Here is a 23,535-nt window from a genome sequence, read left to right as displayed (position 1 = left end):
AAATGTGGGCAAAAGGGGGGGTCCTGTACATGACACATTAATCTCCAGTCAAATTGGTGAGTGTTATGATTAAGATATATTCTCCTTCTGTTATATAAATGTGTATTTATATATAATCATTTTTTAATTTAATATACAGTCCACAAATTTATATATTTACCAGCATTCCTGGTGATGTATATTTCATTTATGATTAATAGGTCCAGAGCAACTTGTGGATATGACAGTGGTAAGTATCGAAGGGGGACATTTTTTGTGACCTATGTGTCCCAAATTCCTACTTGTCTAACTGATAAATAATAATCTTTGTTCATTTACTGTTATGTACATAATGATACATTCAGATAAATGCAATTTTCTACATTTAATTTGCCCGTTGGTCCTTCAAACTGGATGTAATTAGTGAAGTCATTAATTAGTTAATTATTTAATAATTATATGTGAAATGACAGGAGGTGGATGTTAAATTCATAAATTTACTTAATGTGTAGTGGATTATAATAATTACAATATTAATTTTGCAAAGCTAAAGTGGCTAGGATTTATATTAATGTATTTGTATAATATTAATTTGATAAGACAATTCTGGCCAAGATTTATATCAGTGTATGTTGTGATGTAGTTCAGCTGGGCTTGTGAGGTCTCTGGGGAGACCTAATTTAACCAATTATATGGTCACACCTTGCCTTGGCAAACGTCTGTCAGCCACGCCCACGTCTGAGGTCTTTTGTTCTTGACGGCATCAGACCTAGGCATCAGGTCGTACACGTGGTTGTGGGGTGTGCTTGGACCACCATATAAACCCAAGGAACAGCTGAGCAGAGGAGATTTGGGCAGAGCTCTGGCCTGGGAGCAAAGCTGAGCTGGAGAGTCTCGGGAGGAGACTGTTGGAGACATTGGGCAGAGTACTGGCTTGGAGCAGTACTCGTGCTGTGTAGGTCTTGGGACCTGTGGCTTAGTTCCTGTAGTGAACTGTCCTCTGTACTATATTGTAAGTTATATTCATTTTAGTCAAGTTGATTGTGTTCCCTGTCTCACTGCTTATGTGTACCACCCCATTTATCTAAACCCCAATGATGTACTCCTGTTCCCAAATATATTATTGTACAAGGACTTAATAATAAACTGTATTTGAGTAGAATAGTAATATTCACTGTCCCCGTTATTTATTCTTATTTCCATTTATTTATGTTTAGTTAAAATAGTGAGAGGGTGAGTAGTGTGGAGTGGTGGGTAGAGTAATGAGAGGTGAAGTTGTAGTCACCAGTGACCTCACATTACCTACCAACCTCCGCACTCATCTCTCCTACCACTTTGCCAGCCTTTTACCTACTAACTCCCTCCTCTTACCCCCATATTCCCCATTCCAATACCCCCCTACATGACAATGTGTAATTGATAAGACAAGTGTGGCTAAAGATTATATTGTGTATAATATTAATTTTGCTATGCCAAATTCTGGCAAGGATTTGTATTTGTATAATATTAATTTGATAAGACAATTCTTGCCAAGATTTATATCAGTGTATGTGTAATTGATAAGACAAGTGTTGCTAATTATATTAATGTGTATAATATTAATTTTGCTATGCCAAATTCTGGCAAGGATTTATATTAATTTGTATAATAATTTTGATAAGCCAAGGCTGTCTAAAGGTTTGCATTAATGTACATTTGAAGTTTATATTATTTTCTTACGTGTAATTGCTAAGCTCAAGTAGCTAGGATTTATTTAAAGGTAAGTTGCACTATTTACCTTTATAAAGTGCATAATTTAGTACATAATCAGTGTTATTAAGTTGAATTTAATACATTGCATCATGGCTGAAAATGAGGAAATTGATGTAGAAGACAAACTTATGGAATATAGAGCAAAAAAAGCACCACTGCAAGCTAGAAAAAGGCATGTAACAAAAGCATACAATAAATGTTTGGAATTAATGAATCAAGAAACTGTGAATACTGATGATTTAAAATTGTATTTAGATGCTTTAGGTAATAGATATGATTCATACAAATTATATTACAACAAATATGAAGGAGATTTGTTAGTAAACTGTGTAGATGAGACTGAAGTAGATCTCATGATTAATCAGCATTATGAACTAGAGGAAAAGATTCTTGTAAAAGTCAGGCCTTGAATAAATTAAAATGTGTAAACCAGGCAGTTAATCAGTCTGCTCCAACAAATAAGATGTCTTTGCCAAAACTCCCAGAACTATGTTTACCTGTATTTAATCCTGGTGAAAATTGGGAGGAATTTTGGTCAATTTTTAAAGCAGCTGTGCATGACAGGAGTGACCTAGCCTGTGTAACTAAATTATTTTACCTCAAAGGAGGTAAGAGGAGATACTCACATACTCATACAAGCCTTTCCCAATGTAGATGATTCTTACAAGGAAGCAGTTGACTTGTTGAAGGTCACTTATGGTAATATAGAACAAAGTAGGTTGGATCTAGTGAATATCATTGTTAATTTAAAATCTCCAGATCACACTTACAAAGGTTTACAGCAGTTTAGAGTTAAACTGAAGTGCACTCTCAAAACTTTAAGTAATAAATATAATCTGAAGGAATCAGACTGGTTATTGAGTGCCATTGTACAGAATAAATTAAACTTTAAAACACTTGAATGGCTCTCGAACAAATATCACAAGGGTTATTTTGGTCTGGAGGAAATAAGACTAGGTCTACAAGAATTAATTGTGCAGTTGCAGACCAGCCAACTAACTCATTTTAAAGATGCAACACATAATATCTCTGAGGTATCTGTCAAGTTTCACAAAGGGAAAAATTATCCCAATGGTAATAATCAAAATTCATTTCCTAAAAATAGTTGCATAGGTGCATATCAAGTAGCAGGAATCAGAAATAATGATTCTCCACAAGGTAAGAAGAATAAGTACCCTCCTAAGAGTAGCCCAGTTAATAAGAAACCAGTCAGGGAAAGGAAAGATTGTCTTTTTTGCAAGGGTACTCATTTTTCTAAGAATTGCAATGCATACAAATCATGGAATGATAAAGTTGAAAGACTGGAGGAACTTGACAGATGTATCAGGTGTTTAGGTAATCACAACGTAAAGGATTGTTATGCCAAATTAAACTTCTGTTATCAATGTCACAAAGGAAGACACCATATAGTCATGTGTAAGGGTCTATATGATAATGTTGATAATAATGATAATGTTGACAATCCTGACACAACAGTAGCTAATGTAAAAATTGCTGCTAATATTAATAATGATGGTTTTGCTGAAGTAGCCTTACCTGTGTTACAGGTAAAAATTGATGATAAAAGGCATAAATCAAAAAAATGTAAATGCATTATTGGACCAGGGATCCCAACGTACTTTCATGAAACGTAAATGTCTTGATGGGATGAAAGTACAGATGGGAGATCCCACAACTTTAAAATTATCTGGTTTTCTCTCGGATAAAAGGTCTCAATTGTATGACACTGTTTATGTAACTGTCAGGTTGGGCAATGAGAAAAAACGTGTTAATGCAGTAATTGTAGATAGACTTCCAGAGAAAATAACTACAGTAGGGCTTAGTAAAGCTACAGAAAGACTCTCACATAATGTAAATCTAGCACCTTCTGGTGTAAGTGATGATTCTGTAGGCCCAATAAATATTTTGATAGGTAGTGACTATTATGCCTCCTTTGTAAAGGGTATGGTAAAGAAATGTGGTGTCACCCTTTTAAAGACTGCAGGAGGCCATGTAATGTATGGTAGGATTCCTCGTAATAATAATTCATGACTAGAGGAAACTACAAATACCATAACTGTGTGTCTTACTCGTGAAATCGTACCCCAGTATAATTCTTCCATAGAGGATGGTGTTGAGCCAGTGCATAAGTTGTGGGAATTAGACAGCATTGGAATAAATGTAAATGAAGAAAGTCCAGACAATTCTTTTACTCAAGAACAATACCTGAGAGATGTAAAATTTTAATCTGGACAATACTGGGTGCGACTTCCGTGGAGACTGAACCATCCAGAATTGCCCACTAATTATAGAATGGCATATGGACAGTTAAAGGCTCAGCTCCGCGAACTGAGTAAGACACCAGAATTGTTAACTGTCTATAATGATATAATTGCTGAGCAATTAATTAATAAATTTATAGAAGAGGTACCTCCTGAGCAAGTCAAAATTTATGGTCACTATTTGCCACATCACGGAGTGAAGTAGGATTCTAAGACCACTCCTCTGAGAATTGTGTTTAATTTTAGTGCCAGGAGTAACAAAAATGTACCTAGTTTAAATGACTATTTGATGACAGGTCCGTCGTTGATGGAAAAATTAGGAGATATCTTATTAAATTTCAGAGTGAAGCATTATGCCTTTATGGCTGACATAAGTAAAGCTTTCCTAAGAGTGGGTTTACAAGAGGCTGACCGGGATTGTACCCAGCCTGAGAATCCTAGTGACCCACTTAGTCCTCTGAAAACCTTTCGCTTTAGGAGCGTATTATTTGGTGCTACATCCAGTCCGTTCCTACTTCAAGCAACGATAAATGCACACCTTAAACGTATGGAAAGTCCACTGAGTAAAGTAACGAGCAAACAATTTTATGTGGACAATTTCCTGGGTGTGATGTCAACTGAAGAGGAACTGTTAATGACTTATGGAGAGGCTAATGAAATAATGCAAAATGCAAATATGCCTCTGAGGGAATGGAATAGTAATTCGTCCAAATTAAAGGACAAAATAAGTGAAGATTTCCCTGGAGATGAAGTGCCAAAATGTAGTAATGTATTGGGTTTAACTTGGGATACTGAGAGAGATTTGTTAATGTTAAAACCTAATAATTACAGTATGCCCAATAAATTAACTAAGAGAGTTTTGCTTGCTGAAGTTTCCAAATGTTTTGATCCACTAGGTTTAATGTCACCCCTTACTATAAGAGGGAAATTATTAATACAGGAAGTATGGAAACTTAAATGTGCTTGGGATGAAATTCTACCTGAGGAATTCATTAACAGGTGGGATGAATTAATTGGTGATTATGAAAAAAATCCAATGTTGGAGTTCCCACACCAGGTGGCCAATTCAAATGGGAAAAATGTACTCCACATTTTTTGTGATGCTTCAAAATTGGCATATGGAGCAGTTGCTTATCTTCAATGTAATAGTGTTATTTCTCTTGTTATGTCTAAGACTAAAGTGTCTCCAATTAAATCACGTACCTTGCCTCAGTTGGAATTAACAGCCATTTATGTAGGTGTCAAATTAGCTAATTATATAAGAAATAAGTTGCAGGAGATAAATATTAGCGACACTGTAATTTGGTCTGATAATGAGGTATCCTTACAATGGATTTGTAATGGAAACAGTAAAATTGTGTACGTACAAAACAGAGTCGCTGAAATTAATCAGATGCAAGAGAAGTATAATAGTTTGGGTCAGCATATGTTAACATTTAATCATATACCTGGTGAGGAGAATCCAGCTGATTTCTTGTCTCGAGGTTTATCTTATGCTAAATTTGTAAAGGCTGTATCATGGTTTAAAGGACCGAGCTGGTTGGTAAATAAAGCTAAATGGCCTGTACAAAAGGCGTATATTGTTCCTGTTGAAATTACTGTGACCACCACTCCAATAGTTTGTCCTTCATTAGCCATTGATATAAATAGGTATTCCTCTTTACCCAAACTAATCAATGTAACTAAGTTGGTGTTTAAATTTCTAAACAAGATGAATATTTCATATAAGTTTTCACATCCTCTTGAATATTGGATAAAGAGGGTACAGGAGGAAATCTATGGAAATGAGATTAAAGTGATGATGGAAAGAAAAATTGTGAAAGGTTCCATAATAGAGAAATTGGGGCTGTATTTAGAGAACAGTGTAATTAGGTGCAGAGGTAGGTTACAAAATGCTGAATTGAGTGATTATGCTAAACACCCTATCTTACTGCCCAAAACTCATCAACTAACAAATTTAATTGTGCTAAATGCCCATAAAAATGTAATGCATGGTGGAGTACAAGATACCTTAAATTGTATTAGGGAAACTTTCTGGATTCCACAAGGACAGCAAAGTGTAAAAAGGGTGATTAAATCTTGTGTAATATGTCGCTGTGTGGATGCCAGATCCTATATGTACCCAGGTCTTCTACCATTGCCAAAGGAGCGTGTACAATTAGTGAAACCATTTGATGTAACAGGTGTAGACTATAGTGCTCCAATAATTTTATCAGGTACTTCAGATGGTGTTCCACTGAAAGTGTATGTTTGTTTGTTCACCTGTACTGCTACTAGGGCAGTTCATTTAGAAGTGGCACAGGACTTGTCTGCAGAACAGTTTATACAGCTATTTCGAAAATTTGCAGCTAGGAGATCCTGTCCGAGATTGATGATTTTGGATAATGCCACAAATTTTGTAGCAGGTGCTCAACACTTGATAGAATTAAATAATAGTAACGATGTTCAATCTCTGTTAACCCAGCGAGGGTGTACCTGGAAATTTATTACTCCTAGAGCCCCTTGGCAGGGGGGCTGTACGAAAGACTGATAGGCACAGTGAAGAGGTGTCTCCGTAAAGTACTACACCGGAAGAAAATTAATTTAGAAGAATTCCGTGCAGTGTTAGTGGAGGCAGAAAATCGGATAAATAATAGGCCTCTCTCGTACATGAGTGATACACCTGATGCAGATGTATTAACACCTTCTCACCTAATATGTGGAAGGAAATTGGAAGCTGCCCCTGTCTATAGAGATAATCTGGAAGAAAGTTATGAAGATTACAATGATGAGGCAGTGTTGTGCAATAAATTTAAAATGTTAAATAAAGTAATTGATCATTGATCTAATGTGTGGCATAAGGAATATCTTCTTACACTAAGTGAACACTTTTATGGTGCGACTGAGGCAGTAAATCGACAGACCATTCAACCAGGTGACATTGTGTTAATTGACACTGAACAACATCGAACATTGTGGCCTCTGGGCAAAGTATTGACATTGTACCCAGATGCACAAGGTGTTGTCAAGAATGTCAAAGTGTTGTGTCGTGGCCAGGAAAGTTTATGCACAATTAATAAATTGATTCCCTTGGAATTAAATGGTGTTTAATCAAACGTAAATGAAAACCTGAGGGAAAGTGACATGAGTGATATGGAAGATAGCGCTGACCAAGTGATGCCGGAAGATGAAATCGTAGTAAGACCTACTAGGAGAACAGCCACACAAGCCAGAACCAGCTGGAATCGTCTCCTAAAGGAAGGAGTAATTTGAGTCATTTAGCAACGAACTCCGGCCGGCCGCAGTGTGGAAAATATTGAATATTTTCCGAGAATACGGTAATTTATAGGTAAATAGATGGCCTATATTGTATTTAATAAAAATTTGTCATAGAAAATGGGAATTTTCTGCACCTGGGCAGAAGGAGTCGCCATTGTTGGTTTTTGAATTGGATACAACATTAGTGTAATGGGAAGGAATTTTCGTGCTCTAGAGGTTAAAATTGGGCTGACACCTCTCAAATAGGAGGCGAAATTGTTGGATGTGCATTCCTGCATAACTTGAGATATCAGGCGACAGGACAGGACAACTCCAGGAACCTCAGATGAGCTGTCTAATTTATGTTTAATTTCTGGCCAGTAAATTTTTCATAAATGTGGGCAAAAGGGGGGTCCTGTACATGACACATTAATCTCCAGTCAAATTGGTGAGTGTTATGATTAAGATATATTCTCCTTCTGTTATATAAATGTGTATTTATATATAATCATTTTTTAATTTAATATACAGTCCACAAATTTATATATTTACCAGCATTCCTGGTGATGTATATTTCATTTATGATTAATAGGTCCAGAGCAACTTGTGGATATGACAGTGGTAGGTATCGAAGGGGGACATTTTTTGTGACCTAGGTGTCCCAAATTCCTACTTGTCTAACTGATAAATAATAATTATCTTTGTTCATTTACTGTTATGTACATAATGATACATTCAGATAAATGCAATTTTCAACACATAACATCCAATTTTTTTTGCAGTGGTCTTGAGAGCTCGTCTCCCTGAGGAATGTTTTGCATCAAGCAACAGTATCGGTGAAGATTTCTTAGTTTTTTTTTTTTCTGTCTGAGCGTAGGTTTTGTCCCTCTAGAATAGTCTAAAAGTCTGGATTAATAATTTTTGGTGCAATAAAAAAAACTCTTCCACCTTTTCATCTTCTGTAGGCTGTAGCTAATATTCATTAGTTACAGTGTTTCTGCCACGGGGCAACAGAGCCTGCATATGCATAAATATTCATGGGAATGCACTAAACCCGTAAGGAATCATACAGCGCCTGGGGAATGAGTGGTAATCAGGCAGATCAAGAGCCCTTTACCTTCCTCGAGCCGCCGTATGCTACCATTACCTCTACACATCACTTGCTACATGACTGTCAAATATCAGTGAGAACCAATTGTTATGCATTTGATCTATACACGTCAGCGACAGGTTAATGATTGTTCACGAGTTTGTTTACCATCGTTCATGCATCTGTGATTGCCATCCCGGATTCAAAAGGCGCTAGTTAAGGCTGGCGAGAAACCCTAACTAGGACAAATGTATATACAGCGAGAGGTATATGCACATATTACTGTACGGCGAGAGGTACACATATCTCAGCGTATGGTACACCAAGATGTCTGATTAATTATTGATTAGACTACCGACAGCGGGTAAGGAAACATGCAGTTAATGATATTCACTGCAGCTACGTTTAATTGCACATGTGTAGATATACATAACTGAAATGTCTATCTCTCAAGTGTATATTATACACCTAAATGTCTATATCTCTCAAGAATATACATACAGATGTTTATATCTTGTATATACACCAAAATATCTATCAGTATAAATACCGAGACGTTTATATCATCAGTATATATGCATAATTGTCTATGTTAATGTATATAGATCGATAGCTGTATATCTTTACGTATATATCTTAGTCATTTAACTGGAACAGGGAATATGCAGCCTAAAGACCTTCGCGTAGTCGACACTCCAGCCAAGGTACAGTCAGGACGAGTCAGCCGGCTAGTGAGGAGGTGAGAGACGACGGTATTAGGAAAATCAAGCCAAGGACCACCGAAGACGTGATTCCTGTGCTCGTTGGGCTGACAGACAATGTTCGGTGAGAGATAATGCCTTAGGAAGTGTTGTGATAGAATAGTGAAACACACGTGACTGACAATGCAGTGAAGTGTTATGACAATGATACCGACGTCTGTGCCTGGGTAGTGATGCGGTTCAACAAGTATGATGTGACTAAAGTGTAACGATGGTTTATACCTTTCGCTAAACATACGAACACTTCCAAGGTAGGTCTTAAGTTTTCTCACGTTGGTATTTTGCCCAGGATATGATTTAGCATGTCTGGTGTTTCAAACATATTTGTATACAATTTTTTTTCTCTTTTCGCTCCCCATAAGTCGACTAATACACAGATTCTTATATTTACTGCAAAGTGGACAGGATGAGTTAAATGAAACAAGGGATAAATAGTGTTATACAAGATGAAATAAATGGGAGTTGTGAGAAATTACCTGCATGAGGTTTACAGGATATTACCTGAAATATTACATATAAGTAATTTGGGTGAGATAAGTTGGACTTAGTCACAGTAGGTCACACGACTGTAACTCCTTCGATGCCCACCCGTTCACCACTCACAAAAAAGCTTAACCTGACTTTAAATTAATAATTATATTATAATCATGGGGAGCGCTAAACCCGTTGGATTATACAGCGCAAGTGGGGGGGATGGTAGGTATTCGGGCGGAGTTCAGGGAACCGGAGTACAGATCCATTTACCTAGATCAAGAGCCCCTCACCAGCGTCAAGGAACCTCCCTTGAGGGAATTAATAATTACAGTATTAAGCATTAATACCAATAATGGTAAATTATAAAAGTGTGGACTGTATGAAAATTAAAGGAAACAATCTCCAGAAAGGATTAGTGGGAACACTAATACACACACAGTAAGAATTTTCTAATTGACACTCGCCCCTATTCTGTTCCTCATTCTCTTATCAGACAGACAGAGATGTAAACCATAGCACTGTATCATCCTTTGCAGATGATACTAGTATCTGCATGAGAGTGCAATCCATTAAGGACAATGCAAATCTCCAAGAAGATATAAACCAAGTTTTCCAATGGGTAACGGAGAACAATATGATGTTCAATGAAGACACATTCCTACTACTCCGTTATGGAAAACTGAAGGAAATAATAATTAGGACTGAGTATACCACAAACTCTAATCACACAATAGATCGGAAAAGTAATGTGAAGGACCTGGGTGTGGTAATGTCCGAAGACCTCACCTTCAAGGACCACAACAATGCCACTATCACATCTGCGAAGAACTGAGAGGATGGATAATGAGAACATTCAAGACAAGAGATGCTAAGCCAATGATGATCCTTTTTAAATCACTTGTTCTCTCTAGGCTGGAATACTGCTGTACATTAACATCCCCATTCAAGACAGGTGAAATTGCGGATCTAGAGAATGTACAGAGAACCTTTACTGTACGTATAAGTTCCATCAAACACCTTAACTACTGGGAATGCCTGGAAGCACTCGACTTGTACACACTGGACTGCAGGCGAGAGAGATATATCATAACCTACACCTGGAATATTTTGGAGGGACTGGTTCCTAATCTTCACACAGAAATTACTCCCTACAAAAGAAAAAGACTTGGCAGGCGATGCAACATACCCCCAGTGAAAAGTAGGGGCGCCATTGGTACATTAAGAGAAAACACAGTAAGTGTCCGGGGCCCAAGACTGTTCAGCAGCCTCCCACCAGCCATAAGGGGCATTACCAATAGACTCCTGGTTGTGATGAAATTAAGACACATGTGCAACATCTGGGTATCTTTATTGTAGACGTTTCGCCATCCAGTGGCTTTATCAATACAAATTCTAGAACATAACTTGAAGACAGTAGAACTATGTACAGAAGATGAGGTAATCAGTCCCTCAACCTAGTAGGTGCGAAGAGCACCATAGTCGTGGAGATTCAGAATCTCCACGACTATGGTGCTCTTCGCACCTACTCCAAGGTTGAGGGACTGATTACCTCATCTTCTGTACATAGTTCTACTGTCTTCAAGTTATGTCCTAGAATTTGTATTGATAAAGCCACTGGATGGCGAAACGTCTACAATAAAGATACCCAGATGTTGCACATGTGTCTTAATTTCATCTTGTCGGTATTATATACCATTCGTACACACTCCTGGTTGTCTTCAAGTGGGAGCTGGACAGATACCTAAAGTCAGTGCCGGATCAGCCGGGCTGTGGTTCGTATGTCGGACTACGTGCGGCCAGCAGTAACAGCCTCGTTGATCAGGCCCTGATCCACCAGGAAGCCTGATCGTGAACCTGTGCCATGGGGGCGTTGATCCCCGGAATTCTCTCCAGGTAGATAGGCACATGTGTACTACAAGTTAGATAATTAAGAAATTTATATGACCACTTACCATTTACATTGTAGTTGGATCACACCTCAACACCTACCTAACAAATAGAATCCTACACCGGCCGTCCCATTAATTTCCATCATCATTACTTAATTCTGGAGGCCCAGCAAATTTCCTGTCCTTATTCTTCAGCAGGGGACCTTAATATGGGTTCCTATTACAAATTCGGGCCGAAACACCCCATTATGGCCTCGATGACGTCTGACGTCGGATTATTAGACGATTGTACCACAGCCCCCAGTGCTCACACATTAATTCTTGGCGTTCCTCTTTGCACACCCTCCTTCACAAAATTTCTTGAAGGGTCAAATCAGGTTCACATTTTAATAAACAATTATTATATTATTCATATTTACACATGCTGAATTTAGGGAAACTATAAAAAAAATCCACAGGAGTGATTATATTCAGTAAATGAGGCGTTCTGTCATTTACTGAAATAAATTATTACATCGATAAAATTTCACACTGATCTGGGCTATCCCAAATGTAAGTAGTGTGCTAGTTGCACTTGGGTACTCTCCAGCGATACTAGTGTTTATTAGGGAGGGGGTGGAGAAGGGGAAGGGGAAACATCACATTACATTCGGGCCTGGGGAGGGGAGGAGGACAGCAACATTATCTTGTGCTTCCACACACGTTTAACTCGAGCCTGAAGGAGGATGGGGGGTGAAGACCTGCAATATTGAGAGATACTGGGGTTCGACACGTGGTACTCGGTCCTCGGGGAAAGAAGGAAGGGGATGGGGAGAGAACGGCAACATCTTGGTACTCACGCTCGACACACGTGGTAGTCTGGTATTAATATACACTGAAACACCTTCGTTATCTTCAACTTCATGTCCCAGCTATTTTTCTCAGATCTGAAATAGTGAATGAAGTGTTAAGTGTTGATTTCATTAACATATAATTAATAAATGAAAATATTATTATTGGCAAGTACACGATGAGGACGAAATGATACTTAGGGTCCCTTCAGGGGGGAAAGGGTTCCTTCATATTAGTGAAGGGTTCTTGATCTCTTGGATCAAAACTGATTAATCCCCATTCTTTAGGGGCTGTATATCTCCTACGTGTCTAGCGCTCCCTCCCCCATGGGCAATAATAGTAATTATTATTTTTATTATTTATGGAGGTCATACTGCGCTTGGGAAACAAGAGGTTATTAGGTTTGATCCACTGAAGGAGAGTGCAGTTAAAATTCCTTGAAATAAGAGCCCTTCACCAGCACTATTGCTGTATAACTCTTGTAGGTTTAGCGCTTCTTTTTTATTCTAATAATAATTCACCGGTATCAAGGTACCCTTCACCTTCTTGAAGGAATTCTGGATATGAATGTCAGAAAACTTCTCACTAAAAATGGTAAAGTAAAACCTCTTAAGTAATACAAAAACTGTCATAAAGACGAGTCTTGATCAGTCGATTTTGTATGTTAACGCAGAAGAAAAGACAGACATATATGTCACATTTCGTGTTGTCCGCTAGAAATTATCATGGTGCTTTAACATATACCACAATATGTGCACCCCTCCCCTCCCCTTTAATTAGTTTAATAGTTTTGCTATACCTCGCTTACCCATCCAGTGAGTGGTAGGTGGTCAACAGATTCGAGAGGCGCACACAGTCCAAGAACTGGGTCTCAAAATTTTGATAGCTAAAGAAGTTACTGGTAGTGAACTATTTACATGTTTGAGAGACTGAGGAAAACCATGGCCAAAAAAAAAAAAAAGCCCTCCCCTACCAATGAATCGGTAGTGATAAAGCTTGTAATTTCTACAGATAACAGTAATCTATGCGTTGCATACCTTATCAACCAACCAACCATGCTAATTAGGCTCGCTTGGCAGAGTTATTATTGATGATATTTTACTATATGTAGTATGAGACACAAGTATTTTAATATATAAACCACTCAGGGAGGGTCCTTGATGTCGGCGAGCGGGCTCTTGATGCTAGGAATTTGATCTATCCTTCCCTTCTTGGAATCAAGCCTGATTGCCGTCTATTCCCTAAAGCGCCGTATCACTCCAACGGGTTTAGCTCTGTCTAAATGTAAAAATTTATACATAATCTTGAATTAAAACGAGAGCAGGTAGATTTCTATGAATAATTAAAAAACCACAGATGCGCAGGTTCACACATTATCGAAGAGAAACAATGAATATATAAACTCATGTTTTCAGCTTATCAGTGTGAGTCTAACGATGTAGTGAGTTGACTGATCATTCTTCCAGTTTCATTGCCTTAGTCATAAGTCTAGTTGTAGATTCAATATAAATCTTATATCATTTTACTCAGAAAATCTAGTTTGTAAAATTACTCTCATCCTATGATTACAGACATAGATCCTGATGTAAACTTTTTACAAAATGAATTACACGAATCAACCAGTAACTGTAATTACTACACAGCAGACCAAGCAAAGACATTACTCAGTGCAAACAATAACATAACCATCTTTAACTACAATGTCAGATCCTTGAGCAAACATTATGATGACCTCACAGAATTACTCAGTTCCCTTAATTCCAATATATCAATCATCACACTCACAGAAACCTGGCTTAAGCCTGATATTACAGATTTCTATACCATTCCTGGCTACATGGCCATACACAACTGTAGAACAGACCAGCAAGGGGGAGGAACAGCTGTCTACTATTCAAATCAACTCGAATGTATCAATAAATCTTGCACAAGGGATGAACATGGAGAATATATCATAGCCAAATTTAAATCAAAAGACCTGCAAAAACCTCTCACAGTTATAAACATCTACAGAGTACCACAGTCAAACATTTATCACTTTAGTGAAAAACTAGGAAACATGATTACTGATGCAAACGTGAATAAAGACCACCTTGTACTAACAGGTGATTTCGACATAAACATACTACACGACCAGGACCCACAAGTAACCGAATTCACAAACACAATGAGTAACTGCCTGTTGCTACCAGCAATATCTAAACCTACAAGAATCTCCGAGACAAGCATCTCCTTAATAGGACAAACACCATATCCCCTTTAAAATCAGACATAATCACAGACAACACTACAGACCACTACCCAACCTTTCTCATAACTAATCTGGGCAAACTGCCACAAGACATTACTAAAGTAACCTTCAGACTACATAACGAGACAGCAGTTAACAACTTTATAGCAGCTATGAATAACATCGATTGGCAAAATGAGCTTGAAACATATACAGATATGAATGTATAAATAATTTTCTAAAAAAAAGCCCAAAGCCTCTATAACAAACATTGCCCCAGAAAAACTAAACAGATCACAGCAAAGAGACTGAATAATCCCTGGCTAACACCAAGCATCCTCAAATCCATTAACACAAAGCACAAATATGAAAAACAGTATAGAATGGGTCAAATAACTAGAGAACAGTCGAGAAATTACTCGTCAGCACTAACCAGCCTGATATGGTCAAAAAAATTGTATTATGAAAATAGATTACATAACATCAAAGGTGATATGAAAAAAAAAAACTGGAAAACTCTATCTGAAATTCTTGGAACTAAAAAGTTATCCAAAAACAAAGCAATCAAACTAACAAAATCAGATGAACCCCTACTCACTCCAACCGAAACAGCAAACAGACTTAATGTTTTCTTCTCCACCATAGGAAAAAAAAATCTAGCAAACAAAATACCAAGCACAAACGCCTGTCCATCAGACTACCTCATAGGAACCTACCCAAATACGCTATTCCTAGCTCCAACCAACCCCACTGAAGTTACGCTCATCATAAACACCCTTAAAAACAAGGCAGGAGACATAAATGTACAAAAAAGCTTCTCAAGTATTGTCACCAATTATTGCAACACTCTTTAACAAATCCATTGAATCTTCTACCTTCCCAACACTCCTCAAAATAGCGAGGGTCACTCCGATCCATAAAGGAGGTGACCAAGCTGACTTGAATAACTATAAACCAATATCTAACTTACCAACTTACCAACTAAAAAAGACCCAATACCTCTATAACAAGCACTGCCCTAAAAAAACTAAACAGATAACAGCTAAGAGACTGAACAGTCCCTGGCTAACACCCAGCATTCTCAAATCCATAAATACAAAACACCAATATGAAAAACAGTACAGAATGGGTCACATAACCAGAGACCAAACAAAACGTTACTCGTCAATCCTAACCAGCCTGATAAGAAGGGCAAAAAAATTGTATTATGAGAACAGATTATCCAACTTACGAGGTGATATAAAAAAGACCTGGAAAACCCTATCAGAAATTCTGGGAACAAAAAAGATATCACGAAATAGCGAAATAAAATTAGCAAAATCAGATGAACCCCAACTCCCACCAACAGAAACAGCAAACAGACTCAATGATTTCTTCTCCACTATAGGACAAAACCTTGCCAATAAAATCCCAAGCTCAGATACCCCACCAAATGACTACCTCACCGGCAACTACCCGAACACACTGTTCCTAGCTCCGACTAACCCATACGAAGTCTCCCTTATTATCAACGCACTAAAAAACAAGGCAGGAGATTTAAATACCTTACCACCCTTTATATACAAAAAACTGTCACAAGTGCTATCACCAATCATTGCAACACTCTTTAACAAATCCATTGAATCCTCCACCTTCCCTACAGTACTCAAAATAGCAAGGGTCACCCCGATCCACAAAGGAGGAGACCAAACAGAGTTGAATAACTATAGGCCAATATCCAACTTACACCCTCTCTCAAAAATCTTCGAAAAATTAATTCATAAACGAATCTACTCCTACCTTATCTCCCAAAACATACTCAACCCCTGCCAATTTGGATTCAGGCCTAATAAAAATACTAATGATGCTATTATACACATGCTAGAACATATATACACTGCAATAGAGAAAAAAGAAGTCCCACTGGGGATCTTCATTGACTTACGTAAAGCTTTTGATACAGTTGACCATGACTTGCTCCACGTAAAATTGTCACACTATGGTATAAGAGGGCACTCCCTCAACTACCTCAAGTCATACCTCAGCAACAGAAGCCAATATGTGTACGCAAATGGGGCAAACTCTTCTGCGCAACCAATTACAGTTGGTGTCCCACAGGGAAGTGTCCTTGGCCCTCTTCTCTTTCTCCTATACATAAATGACCTTCCAAATGCTTCGCAATTACTCAAACCCACACTATTTGCAGATGACACTACATACGTCTTCTCTCACCCGAGCCCAGTCACGCTAGCCAATACTGTAAATACCGAATTACAGAAAATATCTACCTGGATGAGGACTAACAAACTTACACTAAACATTGACAAAACCTACTTCATTCAGTTTGGTAACAGAGCTACAGATGTCCCTCTTAACATAATGATAAACGGATCACCTATCACAAAGCTAACAGAGGGAAAATTCTTAGGAATCCACCTTGATAATAGACTCAAATTTCATACACATATACAACAAATTTCTAAGAAAATTTCCAAGACTGTAGGCATACTATCGAAGATACGGTACTATGTTCCACAGTCAGCCCTCCTGGCCCTATATCACTCTCTTATTTACCCCTATCTCACCTATGGAATTTGTGCATGGGGCTCAACAACAATTAACCATCTCAGACCACTAATTACCCAACAAAAGGCTGCAGTTAGAATGATAACAAATTCTCACTACAGGCAGCACACTCCACCAATATTCAATACACTAAACCTACTCACCATACAAAACATCCATACTTATTACTGCACCTATTACATACATAGAACACTTAACTCTGATATTAACCCTCCCCTCAAACATCTCCTTGCCAACCTCAACAGAACACATGACCATAACACAAGGCACAGATCACTCTTTGATGTTCCTCGTGTCCATCTCACACTATGCAAAAACTCAATGCACATAAAAGGCCCTAAAATCTGGAATTCATTACCTGTAAATATAAAAGAAACACTACCTGTTTATAAATTCAAGTCTCTTCTCAAAGATCACTTACTCACCCAAAACCAAATAAATACTGAATAACTGAACCTTATAAATTGTATATCTTAAATGTTTCTCACAATTATATCACATAAATGTTAAACCTAAAACCCAATCTAACTTTATTATTTTTTAAATACACTACCTAACAGAATACTCCATACGACTGAATGTACAACAATGCATGCAACCATATGACCTGTCTTTGTAATACTCATTGTGCTTTATAGTTATCTGTTTACAATAATGTCTTATCACTGATTACATCATTGCTTAGTTAATCTTAAGTTAATTTTAAGCCAGTCCGTAATGCTATGCATAGTATAAGTGGCTTTGGCATGCTGCTCTTATCTGTATTTTTTTGTACCTCTGTATGTATGCTCAAATTGTTAATAAATAAATAAATAAATAAAACGCTCTTTAACAAATTCATTGAATCATCTACCTTCCCAACAATCCTCAAAATAGCTAGGGTCACTCCGATCCATAAAGGAGGTGACCAAGCTGACTTGAATAACTATAGACCAATATCTAACTTACCACTGCTCTCTAAAATCTTTGAAAAATTAATTCATAGACGGATCTATTCCTACCTCGTTTCACACAACCTTTGTCAGGATGGATTCAGAAATAATAAAAGCACAAATGATGCTATCATACACATGCTAGAACTAATATATACCGCACTTGAAAAAAAAGAAGTCCCGCTGGGCATTTTCATTGATTTACGTAAAGCTTTCGATACAGTCGACCATGAACTACTGTACTCCAAATTAATGCACTATGGTATCAGAGGCCACTCCCTCAACTACCTAAAGTCATACCTTAGTAACAGAACTCAATATGTGTATGCAAATGATGCAAACTCCTCCACCCAACCAATCACAGTAGGAGTCCCACAAGGAAGTGTCCTTGGACCACTCCTCTTTCTCATCTACATCAATGATCTACCGAATGCATCACAGCTACTCAAACCCATATTATTTGCAGATGACACTACATATGTATTTTCCCACCCAAACGCAGTCATACTAGCAAACACAGTCAATGCTGAATTACAGAAAATATCTGCCTGGATGATGACTAACAAACTTACCTTGAACACTGATAAAACCTATTTCATTCAGTTTGGAAACAAAGCTGCAAATGATCCAATTAACATTACGCTAAATGGATCATCAGTCACAAGACTCACAGAGGGAAAATTCCTAGGTATCCACCTTGACAGTAGCCTTAAGTTCCGGACACACATACAACAAATCACCAAGAAAATCTCCAAGACTGTAGGCATACTATCAAAGATAAGGTACTACGTTCCACAATCAGCTCTCCTGGCACTGTACCATTCACTCATATACCCTTATCTTACATATGGAATTTGTGCATGGGGATCAACAACATCCAATCACCTAAAACCCCTAATAACCCAGCAAAAGGCAGCAGTAAGAATGATAACAAATTCCCACTCCCGCCAGCATACTCCACCAATTTTCAAAAGTCTGAATCTGCTTACCATTAAGAACATCCATACTTATTCATGTGCCTACTACATACACAGAACAATACACGCAAATATAAACCCCCCACTCAAACTTTTCCTCACCAACCTAAACAGGACACATGACCACAACACAAGACACAGATCTCTTTTTGATATACCTCGTGTCCATATCACACTGTGTAAAAACTCTATGCACATAAAGGGCCCCAAAATATGGAATTCATTACCAGAAGATATTAAAGTAACCCAGTCTGAAAATCAATTTAAGACTCTTCTCAAAAGCCACTTAATCACCCTAGACTAAATGCTAAATACTCAGTATACACTTACTCACCTATGTACTCCCACATCATAACTGAAACAATCACTTTGAACCTTTTATCCATTGTTGACAGGAATATAATTGAATCATTGTTTTTCACAAAAGCATTTTAGAATATAAATACGTATATCTTTGTATTATACAAATTTTGATTCATTTATAATTAATATTCTACTGTACAACTATGATATACTATTTCTTAGTATTAAGTAGAATGTAAGCCAATAATGTTAAGTTGGCCCATAATGCCAAGGCATAATAGAGGCTCTCTTTGCATTGCAACCCACTATTGTATATACACAATCTCAATGTACTGTTTGCAAAGACATTAAATAAATAAATAAATCCTGGTCCCCGGGTTTTGTATGGCCTCCACGGGCTTAGCGCTTCTCCATGATTTTTTTAGGTTAATATCTATTACGCACCCCATACCTATCGTGTGGGCGGTAGTCAAAAGATTACAGAAGTACATAATGGGTCCAGGGACTGGACCCAAAGTTTTGATAGATGAACTAGTTACAAGGTAATGAGTTCCAGGTAGATCTGGTCATAATCCTGAAAAGTTACAGAGGTTTTCGGTTTTCAAAACCATTTATCACACAAGTTAAAAATGTAATGAACCATCTACACGTATATACATGGTTACAATCATGAACAAATTACAAAGTAATGAGCCATTCACACATCCACACCCGGTCACAACTGTAATGAGCTATTAGTGCAAATATTAACTGGGACACACACGCACGCACACACACACACACACACACACACACACACACACACACACACACACACACACACACACACACACACACACACACACACACACACACACACACACACAGGCAGGACTACAAAGAGACCTGGACAGGCTACAAGCCTGGTCCAGCAACTGGCTCCTTGAATTTAACCCTGCCAAATGCAAAGTCATGAAGATTGGGGAAGGGCAAAGAAGACCGCAGACACAATATAGTTTAGATGGCCAAAGACTGCAAACCTCACTCAAGGAAAAAGATCTGGGGGTGAGTATAACACCGAGCATATCTCCTGAGGCGCACATCAATCAGATAACTGCTGCAGCATACGGGCGCCTGGCAAACCTACGGATAGCGTTCCGATACCTCAGTAAGGATTCGTTTAAGACTCTGTACACCATCTACGTCAGGCCCATACTGGAGTATGCAGCACCAGTTTGGAATCCACACCTAGTCAAGCACGTCAAGAAATTAGAGAAAGTGCAAAGGTTTGCAACAAGACTAGTCCCAGAGCTACGGGGATTGTCCTATGAAGAAAGGTTGAGGGAAATCGGCCTGACGACACTGGAGGCCAGGAGGGTCAGGGGAGACATGATAACGACATATAAAATACTGCGCGGAATAGACGAGGTGGACAAAGACGGGATGTTCCAGAGATGGGACACAGACACAAGAGGTCACAATTGGAAGTTGAAGACTCAGATGAATCAAAGGGATGTTAGGAAGTATTTCTTCAGTCATAGAGTAGTCAGGCCATGGAATAGCCTAGAAAGTGATGTGGTGGAGGCAGGAACCATACATAGTTTTAAGGCGAGGTATGATAGAGCTCATGGGGCAGGGAGAGAGAGGACCTAGTAGCAATCAGCGAAGAGGCGGGGCCAGGAGCTGTGACTCGACCCCTGCAACCACAAATAGGTGAGTACAAATAGGTGAGTACACACACACACACACACACACACACACACACACACACATACACACACACACACACACACACACACACACACACACACACACACACACACACACACACACACACACACACACACACACACACACACACACACACACACACACACACACACACACACACACACACACACACACACACACACACTGCACATATAAGAAGTGAAGCCCAAAGACAATATGAAAAAGACAGCAGCGAAAGCCAAATCTGACCCGACTCTGTTATACAGCCACATCAGGAGGAAAACAACAGTCAAGGACCAGGTAATCAGGCTAAGGAAGGAAGGAGGAGAGACAACAAGAAATGACCGTGAAGTATGTGAGGAACTCAACAAGAGATTCAAAGAAGTGTTCACAGAGGAGACAGAAGGGGCTCCAGAAAGACGGAGAGGTGGGGCACACCACCATGTGCTGGACACAGTACACACAACCGAGGAAGAAGTGAAGAGGCTTCTGAGTGAGCTAGATACCTCAAAGGCAATGGGGCCAGATAACATCTCTCCATGGGTCCTGAGAGAGGGAGCAGAGGCGCTATGTGTACCCCTAACAACAATATTCAATACATCTATCGAAACAGGGAGATTGCCTGAGGCATGGAAGACAGCAAATGTAGTCCCAATCTTTAAAAAAGGAGACAGACATGAAGCACTAAACTACAGACCAGTGTCACTGACATGTATAGTATGCAAAGTCATGGAGAAGATTATCAGGAGAAGAGTGGTGGAACACCTAGAAAGGAATGATCTCATCAACAGCAGCCAACATGGTTTCAGGGACGGGAAATCCTGTGTCACAAACCTACTGGAGTTCTATGACATGGTGACAGCAGTAAGACAAGAGAGAGAGGGGTGGGTGGATTGCATTTTCTTGGACTGCAAGAAGGCGTTTGACACAGTTCCACACAAGAGATTAGTGCAAAAACTGGAGGACCAAGCAGGGATAACAGGGAAGGCACTACAATGGATCAGGGAATACTTGTCAGGAAGACAGCAGCGAGTCATGGTACGTGGCGAGGTGTCAGAGTGGGCACCTGTGACCAGCGGGGTCCCACAGGGGTCAGTCCTAGGACCAGTGCTGTTTCTGGTATTTGTGAACGACATGACGGAAGGAATAGACTCCGAGGTGTCCCTGTTTGCAGATGACGTGAAGTTGATGAGAAGAATTCATTCGATCGAAGACCAGGCAGAACTACAAAGGGATCTGGACAGGCTGCAGACCTGGTCCAGCAATTGGCTCCTGGAGTTCAATCCCACCAAGTGCAAAGTCATGAAGATTGGGGAAGGGCAAAGAAGACCGCAGACGGAGTACAGTCTAGGGGGCCAGAGACTACAAACCTCACTCAAGGAAAAAGATCTTGGGGTGAGTATAACACCAGGCACATCTCCTGAAGCGCACATCAACCAAATAACTGCTGCAGCATATGGGCGCCTAGCAAACCTCAGAACAGCATTCCGACATCTTAATAAGGAATCGTTCAGGACCCTGTACACCGTGTACGTTAGGCCCATATTGGAGTATGCGGCACCAGTTTGGAACCCACACCTAGCCAAGCACGTAAAGAAACTAGAGAAAGTGCAAAGGTTTGCAACAAGACTAGTCCCAGAGCTAAGAGGTATGTCCTACGAGGAGAGGTTAAGGGAAATCAACCTGACGACACTGGAGGACAGGAGAGATAGGGGGGACATGATAACGACATACAAAATACTGAGAGGAATTGACAAGGTGGACAAAGACAGGATGTTCCAGAGATTGGACACAGCAACAAGGGGACACAGTTGGAAGTTGAAGACACAGATGAATCACAGGGATGTTAGGAAGTATTTCTTCAGCCACAGAGTAGTCAGGAAGTGGAATAGTTTGGGAAGCGATGTAGTGGAGGCAGGATCCATACATAGCTTTAAGCAGAGGTATGATAAAGCTCATGGTTCAGGGAGAGTGACCTAGTAGCGACCAGTGAAGAGGCGGGGCCAGGAGCTCGGACTCGACCCCCGCAACCTCAACTAGGTGAGTACAACTAGGTGAGTACACACACACACACACACACACAGAAGAAGGTAACAGGAACTGAAGGGGACAGGCCAAACTATAAAAGGGGGGACTACACAGGTATGAGAAACTTCCTGCAGGAGGTTCAGTGGGACAGAGAAATGGTAGGAAAATCAGTAAACGAGATGATGGAATATGTGGCAACAAAGTGCAAGGAGGCAGAGGAAAGTTTTGTTCCCAAGGGAAACAGAAATAATAGGAAGACCAAAACGAGTCCTTGGTTTACCCGAAGGTGTAGGGAGGCAAAAACTAAGTGCAACAGAGAATGGAAAAGGTACAGGAGGCATAGGACCCAGGAAAACAAGGAGATTAGTAGAAGAGCCAGAAACGAGTATGCACAGATAAGGAGGGAGGCCCAGCGACAGTATGAAAACGACATAGCATCGAAAGTCAAATCTGACCCGAAACTGCTGTATAGCCACATTAGGAGGAAGACAACAGTCAAGGACCAGGTGATAAGGC

At 39.2% G+C, this 23,535-nt stretch overlaps 1 long non-coding RNA gene across 1 annotated transcript in view; it reads left to right on the top strand.

Annotated features, from left to right (window-relative positions):
• Positions 1–9,028: 9,028 nt before the first annotated feature.
• Positions 9,029–23,535, top strand: part of LOC128690871 (uncharacterized) — a 31,776-nt gene continuing 17,269 nt past the window's right edge. Inside the window, exon 1 of the long non-coding RNA XR_011392381.1 lies at positions 9,029–9,331. This is a non-coding gene — a long non-coding RNA (uncharacterized lncRNA). The remainder of the gene's footprint in view (positions 9,332–23,535) is intronic.

Source organism: Cherax quadricarinatus, chromosome 24, assembly GCF_038502225.1.
Source record: "Cherax quadricarinatus isolate ZL_2023a chromosome 24, ASM3850222v1, whole genome shotgun sequence".
In the NCBI taxonomy this organism is placed as follows: domain Eukaryota; kingdom Metazoa; phylum Arthropoda; class Malacostraca; order Decapoda; family Parastacidae; genus Cherax; species Cherax quadricarinatus.
Note: the sequence above shows the minus strand (reverse complement) of the source record. Positions and strands in the feature narration are given on the sequence as shown.